Source organism: Manacus vitellinus, unplaced genomic scaffold, assembly GCF_001715985.3.
Source record: "Manacus vitellinus isolate BGI_N305 unplaced genomic scaffold, ASM171598v3 scaffold_16_pilon, whole genome shotgun sequence".
Classification (NCBI taxonomy): Eukaryota; Metazoa; Chordata; class Aves; order Passeriformes; family Pipridae; genus Manacus; species Manacus vitellinus.
The window spans coordinates 1,450,415-1,475,788 of NW_021939189.1; the positions used below are offsets into that span (position 1 = coordinate 1,450,415).

The 25,374-nt window shown below is 45.6% G+C and overlaps 1 protein-coding gene across 2 annotated transcripts in view; it reads right to left on the reverse strand.

The window, feature by feature from the left end:
* PIAS1 (protein inhibitor of activated STAT 1) overlaps positions 1-16,169 on the reverse strand; it is a 53,848-nt gene extending 37,679 nt beyond the window's left edge. For both annotated transcript variants that reach the window (XM_018069584.2, XM_018069585.2), the window contains exon 1: positions 16,139-16,169. The gene's annotated coding sequence lies outside the window, so the exon portion shown is untranslated. The remainder of the gene's footprint in view (positions 1-16,138) is intronic.
* Between the last annotated feature and the right edge of the window lie 9,205 nt (positions 16,170-25,374).

The following is a 25,374-nucleotide window of genomic DNA, read 5'->3' on the forward strand; positions in this document are numbered from 1 at the left end:
CAATTCCTGGAAGCTCCAGGGAGCCCCCGATGACAGGCTGGGACTTCCTGCGTTTGTCCAAGGCAACCAAAACACCCCCGGGCTGAAGGGCCTGTAATTCAAACCAGAGGGGAGGCAAAGGCACAGCACAACACTCATAAATATGCAACATCCCACAGCCTTTAAGGAGGCTGCTGGTTTTCCTGATGAAAAGCTCATCTGTCTCCTGGAGGTGCTGGGAAGCAGGACAGAGCTAAAGGAGCAGGTACAAATATTATTTGCCTTTTATTGCACACATAAGATCAAGTATTTCTTAATCAAAGAAACCTTTCTCTGTTGACACAGTTTGCTGCAACTGGATGAGCAAATCTATACATTGGTCCAGCTGGCAATAAGAGCAGATTTAAAACCATTAGGAATGAGTCAGCAAGATGAGGAACTGATACTGGAAATGCCAAAATAGAGCTGCTGGTGGTGTCTCCACCAAGCTGGGCTTCCTTAAGCTCAAGCTCTGTATTCATGATTTGCACCAAGTAATGTATTCCCTGCCAGGCCAGCCCAAAAATCACCCCAAAGCTGGAGCCATCCGGGGTTATTTACCTTTGCCTGCTCACAAACAAAGTGTTTCCTTGGAATTACACAGCTGTGTTTCTGTTCACAGAAATGTTACGACCCTCGAATGATGAAGCTCTTTTCCACCCTCAGTGGTTTTATGATTCTCAGATTCCAGTCCCTGCCAACACTAAAAATCTCTGTCAGGGAAGAAATCCCAAAAACTGTAGGTTTTTTTAGCTCAGTCTGAAGCTTCTGGGCAGGAGCTCCTGTCTTTTCCCACCACAATCCTGTATTCAACTCATGTAACCACTTACCAACTGTATCATAACCCCTGAAATTGGAATTCCACAGGAAACTCGTCCAAGGAACATTTTCTTACCTGCTTTTGGCAAATACCAGTTGCTTATATCTGTTGTGCTGGTAAAACGTGGCTGCCCCCAAATTCAGTAAGTTTTAGGAAGGTCAGAGCAATGCTCCTACCTAAACAATAAATAGATTTAATACTCATACATTTAAGCTCTGAATTCCAGCCCACAGTCCCGAGCCCACCAGTGACACCACCAAGTTGTTAGAGATGTCTGTCACTGGTTTTAAGAAAACCCACAGTGATAAAAGTCACAAAACTCAGTGAAGAGTGACAGGATATTGCAAAAGCAAACAGAAAGGCAGCTCCAGCCCCCTGAACTGGTTGCTGGTAACAACAGGCAGAGTTTGGAATTTTTAATATAATCCCCAAGTCTTAAAGGTTCTCTTATGCTTTTGGCAGATGCCTGTGGCATTCTGCTGTGGGAAACACCTTCTAAAAGCACTGACACACAGACCCTGGAGTATTAGTGCAGGGAATGGCCCTTCTAGACCTCCATCCCAGCCCTTTCCCTGCCTCTGGAAGGGAGATTCAGCCAGACTGTGTGATCACACCTCCAAAATGCCAACTGGGTGCTCAAACACTTAAACCTGTGACATTTTTTTGGTTTATGATGACTTGAACCCCACGTTGTGCCCTGGCTGCACATTCCCACCGTGGGGGCAGAGCCACTGGGGCAGCTTAAACTGCAGGAGGGATTGGCTGGAGAAAATCTGCAAGCCTGGAGTCGTGTCTGAACAGCGTTTGATTTAAAGCAAAGGCACATTTTATCTTAATCCACGAGGAAAGTTTTACCGTTCTCGGGAGACTCTCCCCACCAGGTGAGCCAGATCATTACCCTGGTATTCAATAAGGTTGCTGACACAGTGGTAATCTCCATCTCTGCTCTTGGAGGCTCCAGGTTTTTTCAGCCACGCTCCAACCTAATTGTCCCTGGAGTATTTATCTTCCAGATGGGAATTGTTTTCCCAGAGCTCGCAGCATTTCCAGGACGAGTCGTTGCAGAAAGACCAGTTTAGACAATCTCTGGCTACAAACCCAGGAGCCTCTCAAAGAGCAAACAGCTCCCACCTCAGGCTAAGAGGGAACAAGATTATTTCCAGCTCTTTGGGAGGGGGTCATGGCCAGACAAATTTACTTTTTATTAAGAATGTTCTTCCCCTTAACTGAGCCTTTGTGGCTGACAGGAGAGCCAGTTCCTATGGAATAAACTGCAGTGGAGCCTGAGCCAGGCACAGACACAGCCAAAAGAGCTTCTAAACACCCCCTGTCCTGTTAGAATCTGACAAACCACAAAATATAACAACTTCTACAGCATTCAAGAATAGTCTGAAAGATTGTCCCTTTGTATAAAACAAGGAAAAAGACAGAGGACCAGGAAGTCTCAGCTTCTGGAAGCCACACAGGAGGTCACAAACCCATATTTATTTCCCCTCCCTCAGTGATTTAAAACAAATAAAACGTATGTTTTAAAATACACAACCAACAGAAAATAAATTGTTACATAAACTGACTGATCTGGGATTTACAGACAGAGAATCTATAAAATGAGGATCCCTTCAGCCATCACTTTCCAGCAGAACAGCAGAGAAAGAAGCTGCAGTTGCTTTCTGAATATCTCACATACCTGCATGAAGCACATGGAGCTTTTGTGGGTCAATTTTGCAGGAAAAGCTGGAGAAGAATGTACCTGGAATTCCATGAATGTACTTGCATTGCAACATGGATAAAGAGGCTTCCAGGAGCAGCTTCCAGAGCCTCTCAGCAGCAAGTCCCACATTCCTCCATGCAGGGTTTTTGAAATCTCTGCTGCACCAACAGACATTAGTATTTTGCATGTGTTACTCAGCTGCAGCATCACTTGATTTAAATAAATTATTGCCATAAAAGATGCATATTTTCCTCCAAAATTTAAAGAAAAGATCTTTCTTTCTTGCAAATATTCCCCCCGTGCCCTAAGTTACCACCCAGTGCTGAAGAGTTAGTTAAGCACTAAAACTTTGCTATTAATTAGCTCCAAATGAGATAACACTTCTGAATATGAGATCACACAGTCAAATATATCCAAACTATCCACTTTTTTTCCCTTCACTTGTCCCATTTTCTGGGATGCAGCACAGGAGACAGATTACATCATCCCTGACTATTATTCTGGTATCTCAAAAAGTTTTAATTAAGAATCATATTAAAGTTGGATCCTGACTTACAAAGTACTGAACAGCAGGGTGAAACCAGTACATAATTGAATCTCATTTCCCTGAAAAGTAACCAATCCCTGTGCTGATGCCCCAAGAGAGGGAAAATTGGAATTATCAGCTCACAATTCACACTTAAAAAAAAAATAAAATTTAAACTCAAATGACACGGGATAAAATTAATGTATTTTTTTAGAGTTTGGAGCAAAATTCCCTTCTGAGAAATGTATTCCCAGGCTTTGTGAACTGGTGGTAACTCAGGGCCATCTCACAGGATGCACCAGGATGTTTGGTTGGGCTTTTATCTGGAACCACAGGAATAGAGAAAAGCCTCCAATAATTGCTCCTAATATCTAGAACACAACTGGGGAGGGAGGAAAGGAGGAAGGATGGGAGAACAGGAAAATCAGGAGATAAGACAAAACAGCAGGTATAGGAAATAATAATAATTTATCATTAAAAGATATCCTTTTCCAAAGGAAATAAATCTGCTGACAACAAATACCTATGAAATACACTGGCCAAATATCCTATTCCCTTCTCATACTGGTCCACTGAGAATAATAATTTATTACTCCTAACAATTAGTCTTAATTATCACAGAAATAAGCAGTGGAGCCAAAAATCCCCACTGTGTCAATAAGCTGAAAAAAAACATTCAATCAAGCAATCAGACTGGCATCTGCACAGCCTTTTTTTTAAAAAAAAACAAACCTAAAAAATAAAGAAAAAGAAAAGGAAAAGCTAATCATTCTGCACAGCATCTCTACTTCATAAGGTCTTCAAACCCATGTATAGAGATTACACCAGGAAAACAAGGTACACACTTCTTTTTAAGTAGTCATAAGTCTTTTCAAGTAAGTCAACGAGATAACATCTTAAACAATAAGAAATTTTCTTTTTATATTCCATTTCCCACATATGTAAATAAAGAATTTGCACATCTGAAATGATTTTCCACCATACAGTTGGTGTAAGAAGAATTACTGCCCCTTTGTATTTTACAGGTGAACCAATAGGTTTTTAGGCACCAGCACCAAGAGACAGCATTCCCATGTTTGCAGGACTCTGGAATGATTTATTCCAAGATTATCAGAGATAATCCCAGATTTTTCTGAGTTGGAAGGGACCCACAAGGATCGCTGAGCCTACACGGGACCATCCCCAAGAGCCACACCACGTGCCCCAGAGTTATTATTTACATCCCATATTGACACTGATCGGTTTTAAAGCGCCAGAATACATTTTATTCTTAATCAGCAGCTGGATAAAACAAGTCCTGGGATGTCAATGGGGGTGCAGGTGGAAATGCTGGCAGGCAGGAGTCCGTGTCCCAGCGAAAAGCTCAGCCCCGTTCCCAGCGAGGCGGCTCCGGGCTCCCGGGTCAGTTAGTTAATGAGACACGGATGACTTCTTTGGCCGCTGCTCCCGGCAGTAAAGAATCAGTGGGACTGTCAGGAATCACTTGGATTTCAGTCCAAGTACCGGCACAGCTTGGAAGGAGAGCGACGGGGGCACGGCCTGAATGCGGATCCTGGGAAGGCGCCTGAAGGAGGCAGTGGCACAAAGAAAGGGAAAGCAGGAAGTGCAGGGTTTCATATCTCCCCCAACGACCGGGCTCTTCCCACCACGGAAAAATGCAGAAAGATGACAGAATAATGGGGGAGGAAGCAGAACCTTCCTGCTTTTCTTCAGCTTTCAATGAGGATAAAGAAAACAGTTTCAAACCACAAAGTGAAGCCAGAGGCGGGCTGGGAAGATGCATCTCAGGCAAGGCCTAAACTCCAGACAAAGCTGATCCAAACCCCTCCAAATTCGGGCTACTCTGTCCTTCCATCTCCCAGAGCTTGTCCGTGCCAGAAAACTGCATTTTTCTATGTATTAGCTGCAGTGTTACCTATAGGCTCAAGCATGCAGTGAGTTAGAAAGCTATATATATATTCCCTATGCAATATTTTCCTGGCCCACATATAGCACAGACAAAGCTTATTTCCCCATTTTCCCAGTCACTCTGGCACTTGTTAAGGACAGACACTAAGGACACTTGCTCAGTGGGAAGATATTTCTTTTCCCAGTGCCCTCAACCCGACACCCTGTGCCCCTCCCCTTCAGACAACCTCGTCCTTCAGACACAATTTCTCTTACAATCAGAGTAAGACTGAATCCAATTCACCATTCCCACAATAACCCCTGCCCTGCATGGAAACAAACTGCTCGATGGAATGAGGGGGTTTATAAGCCAAGTTTCAGCCACACCTATGATTTAAAAATACATGAAAACCATTGCAAGTAAACTCCAAGAACAATCCTGGATTTAACTTGGCTTCAGCCACAAGGACAGCCAGGACTGAAGGAGCTGCCCAAGAAAACTTTGATAGCCAAGTTCAAACTTCCACGGTGATCCCGAGGAAGAGAGAACAGCAGCACTGACTGCTCCTATCCCACTCCCTCACTTTTCCAAGCCTTCCATGAGCTGCCTTCTCCCCATTCCCCCCCCACTCTCCAGGCAGAGGGAGGATGCTGCTCCAGTCACTGCTCCTTTTCATCTTTACTGCCCAAACTCTTGCCCCACCTCATTAATGCACTCATCCAAATCCCACCCTGAATAGGAATTTGCATATCCACAAGCCTTTGGCAGCTCATTAATGTCCTTTGAATGACTCTCACATGTTCATGAATTTATACTCTGCCTGTCCTTGGTACCTACACAGGCCAAAGGCACAGGGGCTCTCAACAAAATAAAGCATTGCCTGGGTCTCTAAAGCCTAGAACTTTAGTGTGAAGTGTCTTCACCTTTGTGCCTCCTAAATTCTCACTAGATAACAACACACAGGTTCCACTTCCAGGTATGGATGTTGCTTCCCAACATTGCTCAGCCTCTGTGTCAAAAGCAAACAACAGTAATATTGGGGGGAAAAATAAAAATGAAGGCTTCAAGACATCAGAGCCCAAGCAATGAAGGAGTCAAGGCATTTAATCAACTCTTATTTAGCTCAAGCCCTTTGCTAAACTATATGAAAAACAAAGGCACGTTTTACAAAAGTTTTCTAGTTAAGTGAAGATAGGAAACAAGTTCCAACACATCCCTGCTTCCCCTTCAAACAGCTTGGCACCACCTCAGAGTGTTTAAAAACAACAGCCCAGCACAGGTCAAAGGCAATCTGCACGCCCAGGCTGCACACACCAGTGTTCTGACAGCAGGAAGAACTTCCTAAAAAAATAAAACCAGGCCACGGATCCTCAGCTGCTTTTCAAAGTTCTTCTGTTACCAGGGTGGCTGAGCTGTTCCAAGAGCAAACAACAGGGGAAGGTCATGTGTGGAGTTCTGGGCTGGCACAGCTTAACCTGTTCCTTGACATCCCAGGAAACCAAGGGATCAGCAGGATGACAAAGCTGCTGCTGGTGGGACCCGGTGTAAGGATGGAGGAAAAGTGGGAGAGCTCAGGGATGGAGCAGCTCAGTGGACACAACCCAAGTGATGGCTCTGGGAAAAGCTGAGCAGCCAGACCCAGCCTTCCACACACAGGGATGGCTCTGGTGACCTTTGCCACCCTGGGGCAACTCCTGGGCTCAAGATAAACACACCTCTGAAAACATGGGCTCAGCAGCAAACATGCAAATCCTTGGGGGAAATCATTAGGAAGGGAACAGGGAGCAAAGAAGAAATCATGACACACTCTATAAATCCCTGCTTCACCCAGATCTCCAAGTGCATTGCTTTTGGTGGTCTCATCTTAAAAAAAATAATATATATATATATACATACACATTAGAAGTGGAAATGTTCACAGAAGGCAGGTACAAATTCAGCAGGATTTCCCCAATGAAGAAATAGCAAAAGCTAAGACTTTTCAACCTAAAAATGGAGGACATGGGGACAAATGTGACACAATCTATAAACCAGGACAGAACAAGGAGAGCAGACAGGGATCAACTTTTCAGTCTCCTCCATTCCACAGCAGTGACCCGGCGATGAAGCTGGGTGGAACCAGGCTCAGAGGGAAACGAGCAGGGTCCTCACTCAGCAAAGAGCAGCAAGAAATTCCCTCCCCAAATACTGTGAATGAAACAAGTTTATAAAGGTTCAAGAGAAATCTGGACAGGCACTTGGAAAATAGATTTATTTGGGCTCATCCAGCTGGTAGCCCCCTTTGGATCCAGAGGACTGAGCTCCAAGTGGCTGGAGACCAGGGCACTGCTGCAGGGAAGTGACAGTTATTCCCCACACTTTGCCCTGTTGTTGCTTTTCCCTCCTCACTCTTTTCTGGAAGCTGTACCAGGGATGGACCCTTGGTCTGAACCACTACAGCTACTTTGACATTCTTAAGAATCAGTTTATAACACGTTTATTTTTAGCCATTTCCTCAGAAACCCAAGTGACATCGTCAAGAGCCTTGAATAAAAACGTCACTTCTCAACTACGAGAGTCAAATTTTAACACCGAAGAGGTAAGAGCAGAAACGAACTGAACGAAGAGCTGGGTGTGCACCCTTTAGAAAAATATTATCTAAAATCCTTGCAATTCAAACCAACAACAGTCCTGATACTTGATTTAAAAAAAAAATGTGAAGCCCTGCCATGGAGTGGCCTCAGAAGATTCACAGATGAGATACTGTTAAATCAACAAGGAACCCACCAAAAAGAACAGCTTGATTTATGTCCCACATTTTCCATCCTGGTGCTGCACATTTATAGGTGCACTCACAGCTCCATCCATAGCCTGGGCAGAGCTGCTCCAACAGCTTTTCCAATAAGCTGAAAACCTACACAAATGCTTGGACTGCTGCAAAGGCTCTTATTTTGCACCAGGGAAACAAGATACAACATCTGCACGAAAGTGAGATCATTTTGTCAGGGGAGTCTCGAGAAACAACATGAGGAATGAATGCATCAGAAAACATTCTCATCCACACAACTTTTTACAACACACTCCTGCAGTTTGGATTACAGATTTTACCTGACCCAAACACATTATCCCTACTGTATTTGGCTGCTGCTTTTCTAAAAAAAATAATAGCGAGCTGCGTTTCTGCTAGAGAGCCAAACAAACCATCTATATTCTATTTCTCGTGCTAATGAATCATTTTTCAGTTGGAAAGATGAACAGGGCAGCTTTATAAACTCCAGGCCCTGCTCTACCAGTAGGGGAGGGGAACATCTTGCAGAAGGCACTGAGTGAAGGTGAACAAGAAGTTCCAACTCTGAAGATTCTCATCGGATTCTCTGCAGCAAATTTGTCCACGTGGCTGGACAGTGAAAGTCTCTCACCTGCTCACACAGCAAGAGGAGATGCTCTTCCAAGGACCAAGAGTAGAATAGAGACCTGGTTTTTACAGGGTATAAACCCAGTTTAGAAAAACCTCTAATCTCAGCTCTGCCCACCACAAATCCCTGAGAACATTTATCCCATGTTTGCACACTCCAGTGGCTGTGCCCACAAAAGCTGCACCAAAAGGTGCTGCAGCCAAGCAAGAAGGAGACTGAGTTCAGTTTTCCATCTGCTTTATAAGCATGTATTTAATGGGAGAGGAGGAAAGAGTGGGAGAGGTTGGTAGCCCAGTTTCCAAAATGGACAAGAATCCTATGGATCCTCCTGGTGAGGAGCTGCCCACCTACTGCCCGTCCCCTTCTCCTCTCAGAAGGTTCACTGCCTATGAAATTCAATTTTTTGAAGCAATTTGCACCTTAGTGGACAGTCACAGGAACTACTCATGCACATTGCTGAGGCTGTTAAGGTTATTTCCAAATACACCTCCACTAGCAGAAACCCTCAGGAGTAAAACCTCATGGAACCATCGGCCCAAATCCCATTCCCTGGTATCTTATTGCCAAAGATGTGAGGTACAGCAAGAGGCTGGGGGAACAGGGCTAACTCAGCCTGGGGAAAAGAAGGCTTTGGAGGAGCCTCGTGGCAACCTTCCAATGTGTAAAGGAGGTCATCAAGGAAACAGAGCCATGACCTTCACACCAGCACACAGCAGAAGGATGGGAGACAACAGGCACAAGATGAAGTAAGAGGTTTAGGATGGATACAAAAAAAAAAAACAACATCACAACCCTGTTTTCACCCTGAGAACAGTTAAGCAGTGAAGAGGTTGCCCACAGGGCTGGTGTCATCTCCATCCTCAGAGGTTTCACACACCAGACTGGATAAAGTCCTGAGTAACCTGTTCTGACCTCACAGCTGATCCTGCTTCCAGCAGGAGCTTGGAGTGGAGATTTCCCACGCTCCCTTCCAGCCCAAATTACCAAATGATCTATGGTCGGGAGCAAGGGAGCAAGTAGGTGTCAAACTGAAAGTAACAACAAGGAAAGCCAACAGGAGACTCCGCCTGAACTCTGGTTTGAAGAACTGAGCATGAAAAGCATTTAGGCTACACTATAAACAGGGCCAAGGGAAGGAAATATCTCCAGAGATAGAGGGATGCAGCTCAGTTCACTGTGGAAAAGCTGCTGGCTGTGTGGCAGCCTCAAAGCAGGGACAGACTAAAATTCTCCCTTCCCCTCCCACCCTCAGATATCCTTCTGGGATGGAAACCGGCACCTGGAGCGTTTCCCTCAGCCCAGGCAGGGCTGGCAGGAGCAGGAGGCAGAGCTCACCCACGTGTCCAGAAGGCTCGTTCCCATTTCTGAACAAATCCAGGGAAGTCCAGCCCCGGCCCATGCCCAGTGATGCACATGGAGTGACCAGCACTTATCTGCCCATCCCCAGTGCTGAATAAACTTTCACATGCCCAGGGAGCCTCTGCTCTGCTGCACAGCCCAGGGCTCTATTCTTACCAAGCAATGGCTTTAAAAGGCTCCTTTTCCCCCTCCATTAATTATCATGCCACTTCCTATATAAATCTCTTGTATATCATCTCCTATAGACATAAAGGTCAAGCTTAGGTTGCCCTCTGCTCTCATTGTATACTGGCTTTTCATTTCTTTGTTTCACATGGCCCAGACAAGGCCATAATACCCACCCTCTGCTCACTCCTGCTCTGCCCTGGCCCTGGGATGCAAAGCTCCGAGCCCTCCACTATTCCTTGTGTTTGCCAAGGGACACAACAGACAACAGAGACATCCACAGCCATCCCTAATCCCAAAAGGAGAACAAGATTAAGCAAATTGCTGACAAACTCCTGGATCAATACAGCTGCACCAGCCACAGGAGCCTCAGCAAAAGAGGGAGAGAAGAAACGACAACCCAAAGGTTTGTGGCACAGCACAGGGAGAATAATTTACTGTTACCTGGTTTTAATGTGGTTCTGGCTGCCACTGAAAATTTGGAAGATCAGAACAAAGCCAGATAAAAGTGACATCTCCTGGCCCCATCCTCAACTCCAGATACTCTCAAGGGTTTAATACCTTCGAGTTTTTCTTGTAGCCCCAAAGTTTTGAATTTGCTTTGAAATAGCCACATTTTATAGCAGTGACCACACATTCAAAGTGGTTTTGACAGCACTAAGCAAAATTACAGAAATGAGCACTCTTGGTAAGCTCTTTTCTCCTGCTCACCCCTCCTCCCTAGCAAAAAAACCCTACTTTTAAGAATGGCATTTGTTTTCATGACCAGATTACTACTGAAGGTACTATGTGCCATTTCTGCACGATAAAATCCAATCACCTTCACTTTAAAAAGCCCAAACCAGCACTCCTGGCTTTTACTGGTCTACACAGAGCTGGAATAGTGACAGAGCAACGAGACATTCGATACCTGAGCTCCAGCAAGGGGGTTCCAAACTCCAGCTGCCCGACCACGTGTCACAGGAGTCCCCCAAACTGTGCATTTCCCCCTTTCTCCCCCCTCAAGAACAGGACAAACATTTCTCTGTGATTCTTGCAGGCACAATTCTGTGACCAGAGGTGAAGGGGGACAGCACAGGCTGAGGCAGCTGGGCTGCACGAGACACCCAAGGTATTTACTGACCAGTTTTTAACGTGAAAACTCGTGTTTTCATCCTTCCCTGAAATCCTGGCTGTCAGAAGGCACTGACTGCTTTTTATGGAGGGTGACAAGGCTGAGCTTTTCACTAGAAGGGCACCTGCAACATCCTTCAGCAAAGCAGAAATTTGTAGAGGGGAAGCACAGCAGCAAAAATAACCAGACAGCTCTGAGACCACCTCAGGACTGGAGGGGGAATTCTCTCCTCGCGGAGCCAAAGGGCCAAACACCAAGACGAGCAAAGTCACAAGAGACCCAGTCCATTTGCCAGCCACCAATCCTCTGGGATTTGAGTGATCCAAAAAGTAACCCTTCCAAAATGTTGATTCACAGCAACCAAGGGACTGTTGCTCCAAATTCAGCATCAGCAGAGCCCAGGGAAGGCCATGCTGATGGAGCCACCAGCTGCCACTCACTCCAAGCACCGGGACAAACAGGGATTCCAGGAGATGCCCCGGAGGAAGGCACCAGGGAGGCACTCAGAAGGTGGGAGAGGCCTGGGGGTATCTCAGAACAATCACAGGGAGCACTCAAGTCTCAAGTGTGTGGAAGGTCTGCTTTGCTTTTCACTGTAATGGCACTAAAGAGGGAAGTGAGGAGAGTTGACTTCTCGGAGAACAGATTACAGGAACTCCAATCCTCCCTGCCAGAGACATTAGTGACAGGTCTGCACTTATCTCTGTGCCCTGTGTGAATGCAGGTCAGGCCATAAACCATTGAAACCAGAGCAGTGGCTGCATCCCTATAAATAACTTCAATATTTGAAGGTATCTGAACTGTCCACACCCTGTTCCACGGGATGCTTTTAACTATCTGTCTTGGGTGTCTGAGCCAGAAACTGAGTCCTGAGCACTCACCCTCCTGAGGGGAATATTTCCTCATGGAATAAAGCTGAAGAAGATGCATCTTCTACCTGCCTCTTACCTTCCCAGCCCTGTAACTGTAATTTTTAAAGCAAAAGAAAAACGAATTGTAAACCCATGAAAAATATCAAGTATAGTGGGTATGGTTCTTACCCCTTCCTTCCTTCCTTCTCACGAGTGGCATCAAATAAGAATTTCCCTTGCACAGAACCACAAACCCCTCCAGGATGGCCCCCAGTGCTGGGGAGGGTTTCTCCACAAGTGCAGTGACACTGTATTTCCGTGTGCACAACAGGCAATCTGGGTTTTATTGGCCATAAAGAAGGGTTATGGATTGGGGCTCTGACAGTTAAGTGGTGATGCACAGCTGCCAATGTTATTCCTCTGGTGTCTGCAATCCCAGTGGTAAAGACCAAAGGCTAAAAAAAATGATACCTGGACCAAAATACAGTTAAAAATACAACGATGCTGCCACACACCAAATTACTGCATGAAACCACCCTAATCCAGGGACTCAGATAACAATGAAAAGTAGATTATATTTACTTTAATCACAGAAACAAGCAACCACAGCAACTTGTAAAAGGATTAAGCAAATACAGCTTGTAATACAGAGGAGTAAAATTCTAATTGAACACCGAAATAGGTAGATTGTGCTTATTAGCACTGAGGATGCAGTTCCAGAGATCCACTTGTCACTATTATCACCCCCACCTAAAAGCTGTGCCATCAACCTGTCCCCCTCAAAAACTGCCTCCCTGCATTCAGGGGAGGGGTGTTTCCCAACTGGATGTTTCTGACTGGTTTGTTTTCCTCCCCATTGTGTGGAAAGGCTTTTATGAATTTTCATTCAAACTCTTGGCTCACTTTTTTTTTTTTTTTTTTAAGTATAAATTGTGTCTAACAAGAAACACACCAGGGATCTCTTCAATCCCCAAAGGCACTTTCTTAAAAGGAGAGAGAACAAAGGAGAAAACCTCCCAGCATGTGCTTTCCAAACCAGCTCCTTAGGACAGTATCAAGAATGACAATACTCGAACATAAGCTTTTCTTTCTCCTTCTTTGATCCATGTATAATTGAATTGATTATTGCAAACTGTGTAATGATTTCCAAAAGACTTGAGTGCAAGGCAAAGATCACAACAATCTAATAACCAATTTAAAGAGATGTAAGAAATATTGAAGGAAAGATTTAATCACTCAAGTATACTCCTTCCAATTAGAAAGAGCTTTAAATAGCTTACCTTGAGATAAATTAGAGTCTGTGTGCAATTATACAGGAATAGTAATTAAGATCAGGAAAATTCACATATGCCTCAGCCTATGGAGTTATGGAGAACTCCACAGACTTTCCAGTTACCTTATTTCAGCAGCAGAAATGAAAACATACTGGTTCAATTTATCCAACCCTTCCAGAGTACCAAAGAATTCAGTAACCTCACAAGTCTGGGATCTGCAGAGTATGTTTGATCTTATCTGATTATTTTTCTTTTTCCAATGGGACAAACAGTCCCAAATGGGGCAAAAGACTGAAATATTCTTGATTATGGTGAGATAATACATTACAAAAAAAAAAAAAGGCTATTTCACGATTTAAAGCTCCAGGAAAAGTTATGGCAAGTAAGACTGACCACTGTTTTTCTGGAGGGAGCAAGAACTTTAATTTGCCTGTGGCAATACCATGGTATCACATTCCCCAATTTACACGTGCAGTGCTACCCACAGGTCTTTACATGGGAAGGCAGCAAAGTTTTAGAAACTTGCCTAAGTTTTCCTGACATACTTTTTCTGGCAAGGCAAGCGAGGCACTGCACAACCATTACATTTGATTTTAGTTTTAAAGGTCACTAAAGCTGAAATCAATGCCATTTGCTAATTAATCGGAGGAGAAATGAAAATAATTAAAGGAATTCACCGGTCATTCTTCAAACAGCAGAGTCTTAATCACAAACCTTCCCTTAGGTACCTTTCAACTTGGAAAGAGAGAATTTAAAAAGAATTTTCTGGGGATTTACTCCTGCTCAGAAAACACCCACGGCCCCCAAGGACGATGTCACAGCTTTCCATTAGCCACGTTTTTCCAAGGAGCACTCACCTCATCCAGTACCTCCTAACTGAGCTGTGCTGCTCCTGGAAAACCACCCCGTGACAGCTACGACCCAAAGCAGGAATTTTTCGTGCCCCCTTGTCTTCCCCTCTCCTTCCTGACACAGAAGGATCCACCCACACACCTTTTTTCCTTGTAAAAAAAAATGTACTGAAGTCTTCAAAGTATAAATTCACAAAGTAACTATTTTTTCTTACACCAAGCCCACAAAAACCAGAGGAAAACCCCAAGTTTTCACAGAATGCAGTGGGATCCTTCAGTGCCAGCCTGCAAGTGCCACTACCCTGAGCAGAAAAGTGAAAATGAAAATAAAATAGTCAGCTTGGCATTTATTCTCCAGGCTCCTGAGGCAGTAACAGTAAGTTTAGGAAAAATTAATTTTAAAAGTTGTGATTTCTTCCTACCGGTTCTCAATAAGGAAGTTTTAGAGAAGGATCAAGACAGAGGTCTGGGATGAGGAGCAGACACAGAAACAGTTCTGTGAAAGATCCACCTGTGAAGCTGCAGAGGAAGAGGAAAGAACAGCCCCCCCCAGGCTGATGGACCACAGGCTTCAGGTTTCAAAGCTCCCAAGATGGATAAATTATCAATTTTCACAGCCAAATCCTGCCTTTCAGCCCCGTCCCTTGACCTGTCATCTTAACGCACACCCAAAAAAATCACTTCTCTCTCCTCTCCTTCTACTCCATTTCAGTGAGTGTTGCTAATAAAGGCATCACATAAAGCCCATCTGGCTGCTGTGCACCCAAACCCCTCAGAGCTGGCCACCAAAGCACACTGTTCCATTCACCACGCTAAGACTGACAGAACTTTAATGCTGGAACCACATCCCAACCTTTTATCTCCTTATGTGGGAAGCACATTTTGAAAAGAAAAAGGACTTAAGGACAACACAGCTCAAGCAACACAGTATGGTCTGAAAACACCCGGAAAAACTAAGGCCAGAGGAGGATTTAAAGAAGGATCTGAGGGTCCTGAAGTTGGACACACTCAAGGTTTTATACTTCTTTACCTCCTGACAGCTCCTTAATTATCTAGAACTGAAAGTGCCCAACACCTTTGATACGCAGAAAACTGAGACCTACTGAATCTCTAGGGAAAGACAAAGTATTTCCGTAGTCATACCTTACACATCCCGCAGTTTGTGACACTTTTAACACACTTCTGATTTTACATATGTAACACAAACCCGATTTTGTGCCTTTCACCGAATTAACTCTAAAGCAGGAGACAGGAGCCCTCCTGGTGAATAACGACCCTGTGACAACTGCGATCAAACTCCCAAACTTCTGCCAGGCTGCCGGGCGTGCAGGGCAGGGTTTGCAGCCCCACGCCCGGCACCGAAGCGATGGCAAAGTTTGGGGAAGGGGGGGGGAAAACGCTTTTCCTTGGATTTTTGTGCGTGTGTCCAGAGAGGACGCCCCGCCAGCCGCTACGACGGTTCCTCAAAATCCCTGATGGATAACTGAAGTGATTGCTGCGAAGTGCGTGACGACTTCCCAAAGGCCGAGGGGTGGAAGGCGAAGCTCGCGGGGGCTGCTCCCCGTGCCGAGCCCCCCAAAACACCCACCCGGGCCGCACCGGGGGAGCTCCAACTCGGCTGCGGGGCGGCCGGAGCGCCCCGTTTCCATGCCTTTCGCAGGATGACAGGGACCGGCGCCAGCTCAGCCCCGCCGAACTCCTCCACCTCTGCCCGTGACGCGCTTTATCCCGCGGGGCGGGCGGCGAGCGGGGCCGCCCGCGCGGTGCCCGCGCTGTCACCGCCGCACTCCCCGCAAACTTCGCGGGGAGCCCGAGGGGCTCCTTCCCCGCCCGGCCCCCCCGGCAGCGTCCGCGCTCCCAGCGCCGGCGCCCCCCGGGAGCTCGGCGGGCCGCCGCCCTCCCCGCGCAGCCCGCCCGGCGCGCGCCCGACGGCGGGCGGGGCGCGGGGCCGCCCGCGCTGCCCCGGCGGAGCGCGGCCGGCGAAGGGGGGGCGGGCCAGGGAAGGAAGGCAGCTCCGCGCTGCGCCGCCCCGCCAGCGCTCCCCCCGTCCCTCCGCCCCCGCGTGCGGCGCGCCCCCGCCCGCGCCCGCCCCGGCGGGACCCGCGCCGCCCCGGCCCGTCCGGCCCGGCCGCGCGGCTCCGCGGGGGGACCCGGAGCTGCGCTTACCTTTAGTTCCGCACTGTCCGCCAGCTTGCGAGCCGCGCGCGAGGCGCAGTAAACCCGCCGGGACACCGCCCCCCCCTCCGCCGCCCCGCCTCCGCCCGCCCCCGACCGGCGCGTTTGAAATCATTTTTGTGCTTCCTCCTCGGGCGGGGTTCCCCCGTCCCACCGCCGGTCCCCGCGCCCCCTAGCAGCACCCTCGGCCCACAGCCCCGGTCCCTCCGCGGGGCCCCCCAAGCCGCCCCGGTGGCCCCGCGTTGCCGCCGCCGCCCTGCCCGCAAAGTTTCCCCCCGTTCAGCGCGGCCCCCGCGGGTCGCTCCGTGAGGGGAGCGGGCGGCGCCCCCTGCGGGACCCGCGCCCCGGGACACCCCGGAGCGCCGGAGGGGAGCGGTGGGTCCCCGTCGCTGTAGTAAATAAATGAAGTTGATTAAAATCGGAATTTGCGGCTCTGCTTCCTGCTACATAATCCGCGGGTTTAAGTGGTTTAAGAGTGGAACAGCACGGGACGGGGCTGGGGTCCCTCAGCGGCGGTGAGGAACCCTCAGGCTCCTGGTCTGCACAAGCAGAGAGTGATGAGTTTTATAAATAATAAGTTTTATTCCCATGGGCTTCTGCAGAAAAGTTCAGGGAATCATCACGAGCTTGCCCGGGTTTTCCTCTTACAGAGGAACAGCAATACAGGTGTTCTGGGGAGGCCTAAGGAGTTGGAGCAGAGCCTTGAGGTGCAAACTTGACCATTTCATGTCATTTTCGAGTAAAATGTGGGTTACTCCAACAGCAGACCAGGTAATACAGGGGGGAAATATATATCAAAAATGCTGCCTGGCAAGATGACAGCATCGGTTGTGAATTGGGCAGATTAAATACTAATATTTAAGTCACTTTGGCTTTGTTCATCTTCTTTTTATCTATGTGTCACTCTATAAATACAGATCATCATGAGACTCTTCACTTGGCCTTCACCTTGGTGCATAGAAGAGAAAAAAAGAAACGAAATTTCCTACTTCTCCATAGCTTCCATAAAATCCATCTCTACATTCAGAAAGCATTTAGGTTACGTGCATTGCAAGACAAAAATAAAAAAAAAAAACCAACATTAATGTCTCCACTCTACAGATTAAAGTGTGTTTTGGGGCCACCCAGGGAACGTGTGGTGAGGAGATTACCACTCCTGGTTATTACTGAGTTATAATTTATCCCATGTGACCTGAGGAGTTGCCCACGATTTAAAATTAGGTAGTTTGCATTGAGGGAAGAATGGGAGAGTGGTGTCAAATGTCTTTCTAGGAAGCAGGTTTTTGATATCATCCTCTTTATTCATAAGAATATATACATATATATGAATGAATGTGTGTGTGTGTGTATATGAAGTCCTGATTCTCTGACCAAAGAGAACAACTCCTATCTCTTTCCAAACATTCCATTCCCAAGCATTTCTCCCAGAAATATTCTCCAGCTTGGCCTCCAGACAGCGGACAGAAAATCCAGGTGACTCCTTGCTGGGACCCCTCTTTCATCTCCAGGCCATGCCTACACCCCACTTTTATTGCAGATATCCAGATATCCACTGTTCTCACGGATTTCTTTGATGCTCAGCATATCAAATGAAGCATTCAGGAAATGAGGAGCAATTAGAAGAGGCTGATAAGTGACACTCCGATACTCCAGCTTAATCCTGCGTGTAATGAAGACTTATCAGAGTGTCTCAAAGGCTGGTTTGGGGAGGGGGCAGGGCGAGATATCTAAAAAAATAAAAGTCAGATGACTCCCCAGAACGCCCACGGGTGCCATAATTAGCTGCTGTATTTCAGTGGTCTGAACCAGCCCAGTTTGGAACCCTTCCTTTGAAATGATCCAATATGTTTAATAATTATGACCTAACGTGATGGGTGAGCTTGTGTCTCGTCTCAAGAATTCGGCAGAAATGGTCTCTAATTGTATAAAGACAAATCCTTTTTGATTTCAATTACTTTTTTCTCCCCTGAATGAGGCTGCTGCGCAGCAAACAGTTTTTTCCTCTGCTTCTTCACTTCCTACCAAATTCAGTGGGATGTGGACATGTGCTTAAAGTGTTTTGCTAAATCATGGCATAGCCCTATCAAACTTGACACGTGGCCATAAACCACAGTGTCCTCTTTCAAAACCTGCTTTAAATAAAACAGGCTGAGAATGTCTTCAGCTACATTAAAATGAGGAAGCGAACAAAAGCAGAGGATACCGAAAATTTGGTTTAAAATGCTTCACCCTAAATACTGTCAGGGTTTTTACAGACAAAGCTCATACAGGCCCCTCATTTTTCAGTTTGGACTTTTTGATAGTCAGTTGTTTTTAAAAGCAGGATATGCTTTAGGATGAAGAAGGAACTTAATGAGAAAAACAATCTGTGCTTCTATATTTAGACTATTATTTACATGTAATGAAATTTTGTTCCTCTCTGCTCCTGAGTCTCAGATGATGGTTTATTGCCAAGAGAAGACTTTGTCAACACACAGTGATTTTCAAAGGTGCTCCCAGTTGTTCCAGCTCTGGCTGTGATGGCAACACTCAGATCTGTCAGGATTCTGTCTTAATTTAAAAAGGACATACCTGGGGTGCAACTGGAGAAGGCGAAAATACCCCCAAACAGTCTTCCAGTTTTCTTGTTTCTGAGCTAAAACTCCAATGTTTTTTCTTTTGACCTTTGGGAGGAGAGAAGATTAAAGATCAAGATTTTCCTCAACCATTCAGAATTTTGATATTTTCAATTCCCGATTTTCGGAAGTTCATTTCCCCCTTTTGGCCATATCTCAGTAGAATAAATGACTTGAGAATCTACCTCCCACCCCCGTTTCTTCTAAGTCCTTATTCTGTAACTGGTCAAAAAAATGGATCATGTCACGTAACTCACTTGCTTAAAACCGTGTTCAGACACAATAACATTTTTAAAACAGATATGCAATTTTTCTACCAACATATTGTTTTCATTAGTCCGAGTCTCCGAGAATTTTCCCTCTTTGTCTAATAGTCCAAACTTACTCTCTGCTCAAAAGTGCTGGGGGGCATTTTTGATCCTGAATACAACTTATTTAATGATAGATTCTCAATCGCTATTTCTTGATAGAGAACACGACCAAGCCACTAAAACCTGAGGTTGTTGGAGGCATAAAAAACAGTTAGATGTGCCACCGAAATAGCTTTTTCTGAGGGACAAAAAGAAGTCACAGAGGTACATTTTAGTGCAAATTCCTTGGCTGCGTGTGCAGAAAATGGAGTAGCAAATCTGCCTGATAAAATAAGTCCATTTTTTATAAGCAACATACGTGGCACTGCTCAATATGCTGTGGAGTAAGTTCCTGTTGAGTGACTGGGACTTGGCTGGTGCACACATCTCCCCCTGAACCCACATCCAAGAGCAATATTCCATTAAATTATATCATATTAGGTTACCATCATCTCACAAGTTTGGCCCAAACAAGGGCTGCTACTCACTTAGAAAAGTTTCATCGCAGCTTTGCTACCTGAGCTCTTTGAATTCCCAGAGGGGGAGTTAATCACCCAAAATCCTAAATTAGGGGCAGATACTGGGCCATTTTGCTCATGTCAGTGTTATATCCTTGGATCTCCTGGCCTAACAACATGGAAAGCACGTGGAAAGGAGTTATTATAATCTTTAATTACATGCACAGCGTCATGGGGTGACACATCCCAGCTCCATTTCGTATTTCCTGTTTTTTCAGTTCTCCAGGATCAACTTCCCTCCTTTCTGTACTCACACAAGCACCATTTCCAAGCCCGAGTACCCCAAGCCTGCAGTGACCACGGCACAAACTCTGCCCCCCCTTGCAATTTTTTTACAAATCTAAAAGAACTTTAACCTCACTCCTTGATTTTTGAATGCCCTGGAGATTGTATTCCCTGCCTGGAATTCCACATTCCAAGGCCAGCTCAGCTCCCTCCGTCCTCCACTGCTCCACAAAGCCTCTGCAGCTGCAAGACAATAGTCCTGGGCACAACAATCAGCCCATTCTTTACAACTATTTCTTCATCCTTCCCACCCCAGTATCACTGGATCGTGTGTGGAACAAGATGAGCTTTAAGGTCCCTTCCAACCCAAACCATTCCAGGATTCCAGGAGGAGATTTATGTCCTGGGGGACTGGGTTTGTGCTGAAACAAGCGCCCTCCTGGCCTTGCATCCACTTTACCTTAATTTCACTCACCTAAAATTAGCTCCTGGACCTTTTACTGCCACTGTTGAGTGCATCTGGTTCTGTCTGTACCTTTATTCGCTTTTCTTTTACATTGTTATCCATTTCTTTTTTTGGTTTGTGTTTTTTTTTTTTAATTGGAACTGGAAAGGTTTTTTCTCTCCAAAGAAATGGCCATTCCTGAGATATTCATCTACAGTTGTAAAAGCATTTCCTTTGGCCGAGTTAAATCCACATTTTTTTGGTCAACAAAATTCCATTTCCATTAATCACAATTGGCATTTTTTTTTTGTCATTAGCACCCATTTTCATAATGTGTGGATGCAGTAAAAGAACAAGGACTAAAAAGCAACTGCAGCAGGACGTGGCTGATCCACAGGGAGCTGAGAGGGCCATGTCCAAACCTGGAGCATCACATCCTTCAGCAGCTTGAAATTGGCCAAGAACTATTTAAACACAAGGACAGAAAACTACAAAAAGCTACATTTATTTCCAAAATATCAACCCAGAGGCGAGGCAGCCTTTTAATTACCCTGTACAGACTTACAGCATCAACAAATCCAGGTTTTCACTGGGGTAAACTCTTTCATTCCAATTAAAAGTGATTTTTTGTGAGACTGCAATGTCCCAGTGTTTAAGTTGGTTTCTTCAGATACTAAATAATTCTGAATAAGCAAAGTCTGGGGCAAATAAAAATAACCAAGGTCCTAAATTTTCCAGAACTTTGATCAAGTTATGTGTTATTCTCCCCATTCCCTCACTCACACAGTACATGTAGAATACTAATATTTTCACACAATCCTAATTTGTATCAATTTTGCACAGGGCATCAGCCACATACAGTGATTTAGAAAAAGACCTGTTACAGTTTGAGTGTCTTTCCTCCTCCCTGTCCTACAATTTCCATTGTGGACCACACATGGAAGTACCACAGACAGTGAATTGTTACACATGGAATTCATAGACTTATAGGAGTAGATTATGCTCATCTTTCCTAGTTCTTTAGGTCTCATCTTGCCTAAGGAGTAGAGTTGCATAAAACCCCAGCAGCAAGGCACCAAGGTGGGATCTGCTGTGAAATACTCACATCTTCATTTTTTACCTCATCACTCTTCCCAAAGAATCTCTGCAGTCCTGGGAAAGGCTGGAAATAAAAGCTGAGCTCCAGCAGCCAGCAGAGTGCATTTCAAATGGCTCATATGAGAACAGCACAGCTAATTATACTGTCGTAATTACCTGAAAATTATATGTATGTTGTTTTTCCACCAGTCAATAGTGCTATTTTTGAACTTTGCATTGTTCTCATGGACTGCTGGAGTCACACTGGCTCTAAATGCTCCTCTTGTCTCATCAGAAACTCACCCTCTGGTTTGGGAAGAGCATTTTAGGAGAAGTTTCAGCTGCAGAATGTTAATCTTTTGTGCTCACCTGTGCTCTCTCTACCACAGCATTTCCTCAGCTGTGAATACTTCTATTTTGATACCCTTTTAAGTAAGGATTATAAGATTCTGACTCTACAGTAGGACTCTAAACCAGCATCCCATTAAGATTTACTCCTGGACATCAAAAAATGCTGAAAATTCATCGCTTAATAGCTGTGAACATCCTGATTTTGAAGAGTTTCATTTCCTCTCCTGCCCTGGGTGTGGGGCATTTGATCTCTGTTTATTTTTTTCTTTTAAGAGCAACCAATAAAAGCACCTGATGAAACCACTGTGAGTGTCACACCCCACTCCCAGGAAGGGAATGTTGTCCAGCAGCAAGGACAGGAGAACGGGAGGCAGGAATTTTTGGCTCAGTCCCAAATAAACTCCCGCCATATTCCCTGATTTTTGACCAAGTCATGGGGTAAAATGCACTCAGAATGACTCCTTTGTGAAATGAAGATAATAATAGGTATCTCCCTGGACTGCTGAGAGGAAATTAATTAACATTTGGAAAGCACTTTGAGATTCTTGGATGAAAGATGATGGAGCTGGAATGCTGGCAACATTAAAATAAGTTGGAATAATGTTAATATTTATTGCGTACAGTGCTTTCATCTTCAAAGCTCTTTACTAACATCAATGAATTAACAAAGAAAATATTAATAAAGATTATATTTACCCATAAAATTATCCTCCCAGAGCATATATAAATAGAGCTGCCTCCAGTTAAAAATTATTAAAAGAAAACCTAAGCACCAACTCCAGTATCAAGCACTAAATCCCTGGTGGGGCTGTCCATAGCAAACCCACTTTGAACTGAGAATTATTAGTTTATACTTTTAATGAGGATAATTGGACCCTAAGCCTAATCCAGCAGTCACTGGGAGCTCATCACCCACTACTGGGGGGAAAATGAGGACGGCAAAGGGAGAAGGAAGAGCAGTGGTTGGAAAATGCCTGGAGAGAGCAGGAATCACAGAATCCCTGAGGTTGGAAAAGCCCTCCCAGCCCATGGAATCCACCCCTGGAATCCTCGTCCCCCAGCCCAGTGCCAGGGCCAGGCCTTCCTTGGGCACCTCCAGGGCTGGGGACTCCCCCACCTCCCCTTCTCTCTGCAGGAGGATATTTTGCTTAAAAATGGTTTGTTGTGTCTCTGGAATAAACTCCAGAGAACCAGGACAGGCTTTGTTCCCCCAGGAGAGATAGGCAGCAGCCCTGGATGTTTCTTGGTTAAGGTATAGAATTCAGGGCAGCCCAGACTAAACTATCCAAATGCTGCTTGCAGGGAATTGCTCAGTTCTTTTTTTTTTTTCTTTTTTTTTTTTTTTTTTTTTTTTTTTTTTTTTTTTGAAGTGTATTCTTCCTGGCACAGCCACGACACTCACATTATCACTGGGAAGCACAGCCCAGCAATTTACTGAAAACCAGTAAATGAGAGAGCCCTTCCAAGTGCATTATGTGCATTGATTTCCAACCAGTGCTTAAGGAACAGCGAGGGACCTTTCCCTTTGTGTTTCATTTCCCACTCACCTTCCCCAGCTCGGTCTCTTCAGCTGTAAAGATAAATAAAACCAGAGGAAAAGCGTTCTGTTGTTATTTCCCCCCACACACAGCCCTGCTTTATTCTGAATTAAACACGTTTCCATAGGTCTCCTTCACTACAGCAAAGGCAGAGACTCGCTGGCACTGCCCACGCTGATGGACTCGGATACATTCCAGAACATAATGGGCTATAATAGATTTTTTAAAAATCTATGGTGCACTGCATACGCTCTGGAGGTCATTTTAGGCAGCCCATCAATGCTCAATATAAATATTTCTGTTCAGCCTGTTCTCTGCACACCGATCAGAACCCTGCACTTGCCAGATGTGCCACGAAACCACAGCCCTGCTCTATATTTTCCAGACTTACTGTGAAAAGCACCACGTTATCTGTGAAGTGTTTTGTAGCCCAGCCTTGTCAAGACTGTTGCTGTTCCTTCAGAGCTGGCTGAAGGTTTTATGAAGTTAGTCACACATTAAACTGCCCCACTTAATCTACTATACAATGACGTCCAGGCAGAGCTTCAAATATGTTTAGTTTTGGATAGAAATCAAATGGTACCTTTGGGAAATATGCTTATTATTAGCATTAGACATAGCTTTTGGGCTCCTTCCAGGAACTTTGTTGAATTATAGGCGTTTTGCTAGTGGGTTTTCTTTGTGTCCTGTATTTATGATCGTGGTTGGATAGACACTGTTTTTTAGCCTTTAGTGTTTCTGGTGCTCTGAGGGATTTGCAAACATCAGTTATAATCACAACACCTCACACACGGCAAGGACCCAGTTAGGAGCATATCACCTCTCTGATGTGGTCTGGGGGCAGCATCTTTAGGCACAGGTAGCATTTTGTAGGTCAGGAAAAGGCACCCACGAGCAGGAGACGATATTTCCATCAACAAACACGCCGTGGCCCCAGAAAGCATTTTAACGACGGCCGAGACTGACGTCCAGACAAACAGCCAAGGTCTTTTTCTCACCATGTGATCTTTTCATAATCCTCCATTTCTCTCCCAGATCAACAGGTTCCTCTTTATTTGTCATTGTCAGCTCTGAGCACAAAGAGCCTTTTGTCTGCAGCTCTGACCCAAACACACAGGACTTTTCTTTGCCCGTTCTTGGCCATATGCTCTCGACTGGACTAATGGCTTTCCGAGCTGTAAAGCAGAACCTTGACCCCAGAGGGGGAGATGGGTGTGTGACAACATCTCTCTGTTTTGACATCATAATTTATCCCCTCTGCAGCACGAGCCAGCACAGCCCAGCAGAAACACTTGAACCTGATCCGCCCCGAAGCTCGGGCTGTGGATCCCACAGCTGGAATCGCTGCCGTGGCAGCTTCCAGCACGGAAGCTCGGAGCAGGGAGCACCTGAACCAGCCTCCTTACATCCTCTTCTACTTCATTATCGCTGGTGTGGGGAAGTTCTCACACCTCCTTTGTACAGCAGCACTTCACAGCAGGGAATCACAGCGGCTGCAAAGCCCAGAGGATTCCTGCTGGAGCCCTGCCACGGCTTCCTTGGGCTCTGGGAGTGAAAGCCCGGCTATGGATGCATTGCTGCATCCATGGATGCCCCTCTAGGAATGCGTTGCTGAGGGAGGAGCTGGCAGACAACAAGTAAAAGTTACATTTTGTGTTCTGTTTTCTCCATTTGCAGGCCTACATCACCTCGCTTCACCCAAGCTGCCTTATTAAGGAGGGTGGGAAAAGCTCCTGATGACCTGTAGGAACCCTGTGAGCAACATTCTGCAGTTACCACAGTCTGCAAAGAGTTCATACCCTTTCACTGGCACTTGTTCCAGACTGTCACAGAAACCCTTTTGTTTTCCAATGAAAACAGCTCCAGAGCCAAATTCCTACCTGTCTCTTTTAGGGTGTGTCTTTGCCACATCACATAACGTGGTTTTGCTCAAGGTAAACCTGCCCTGGAACTTCAAGGGTGGCTTAAGAGACCCGGTGGGGTGCTGAGGAGAAGGGGAACCTGGCTCTAAGTTGGTTTTTTTAAATTATTTCACTTCTTTCACCCCAGATTTGACAAATCTGTCTTCCAGAGACCGAGGGGGGAGGAGTGACCCATCTCCTTTGGGT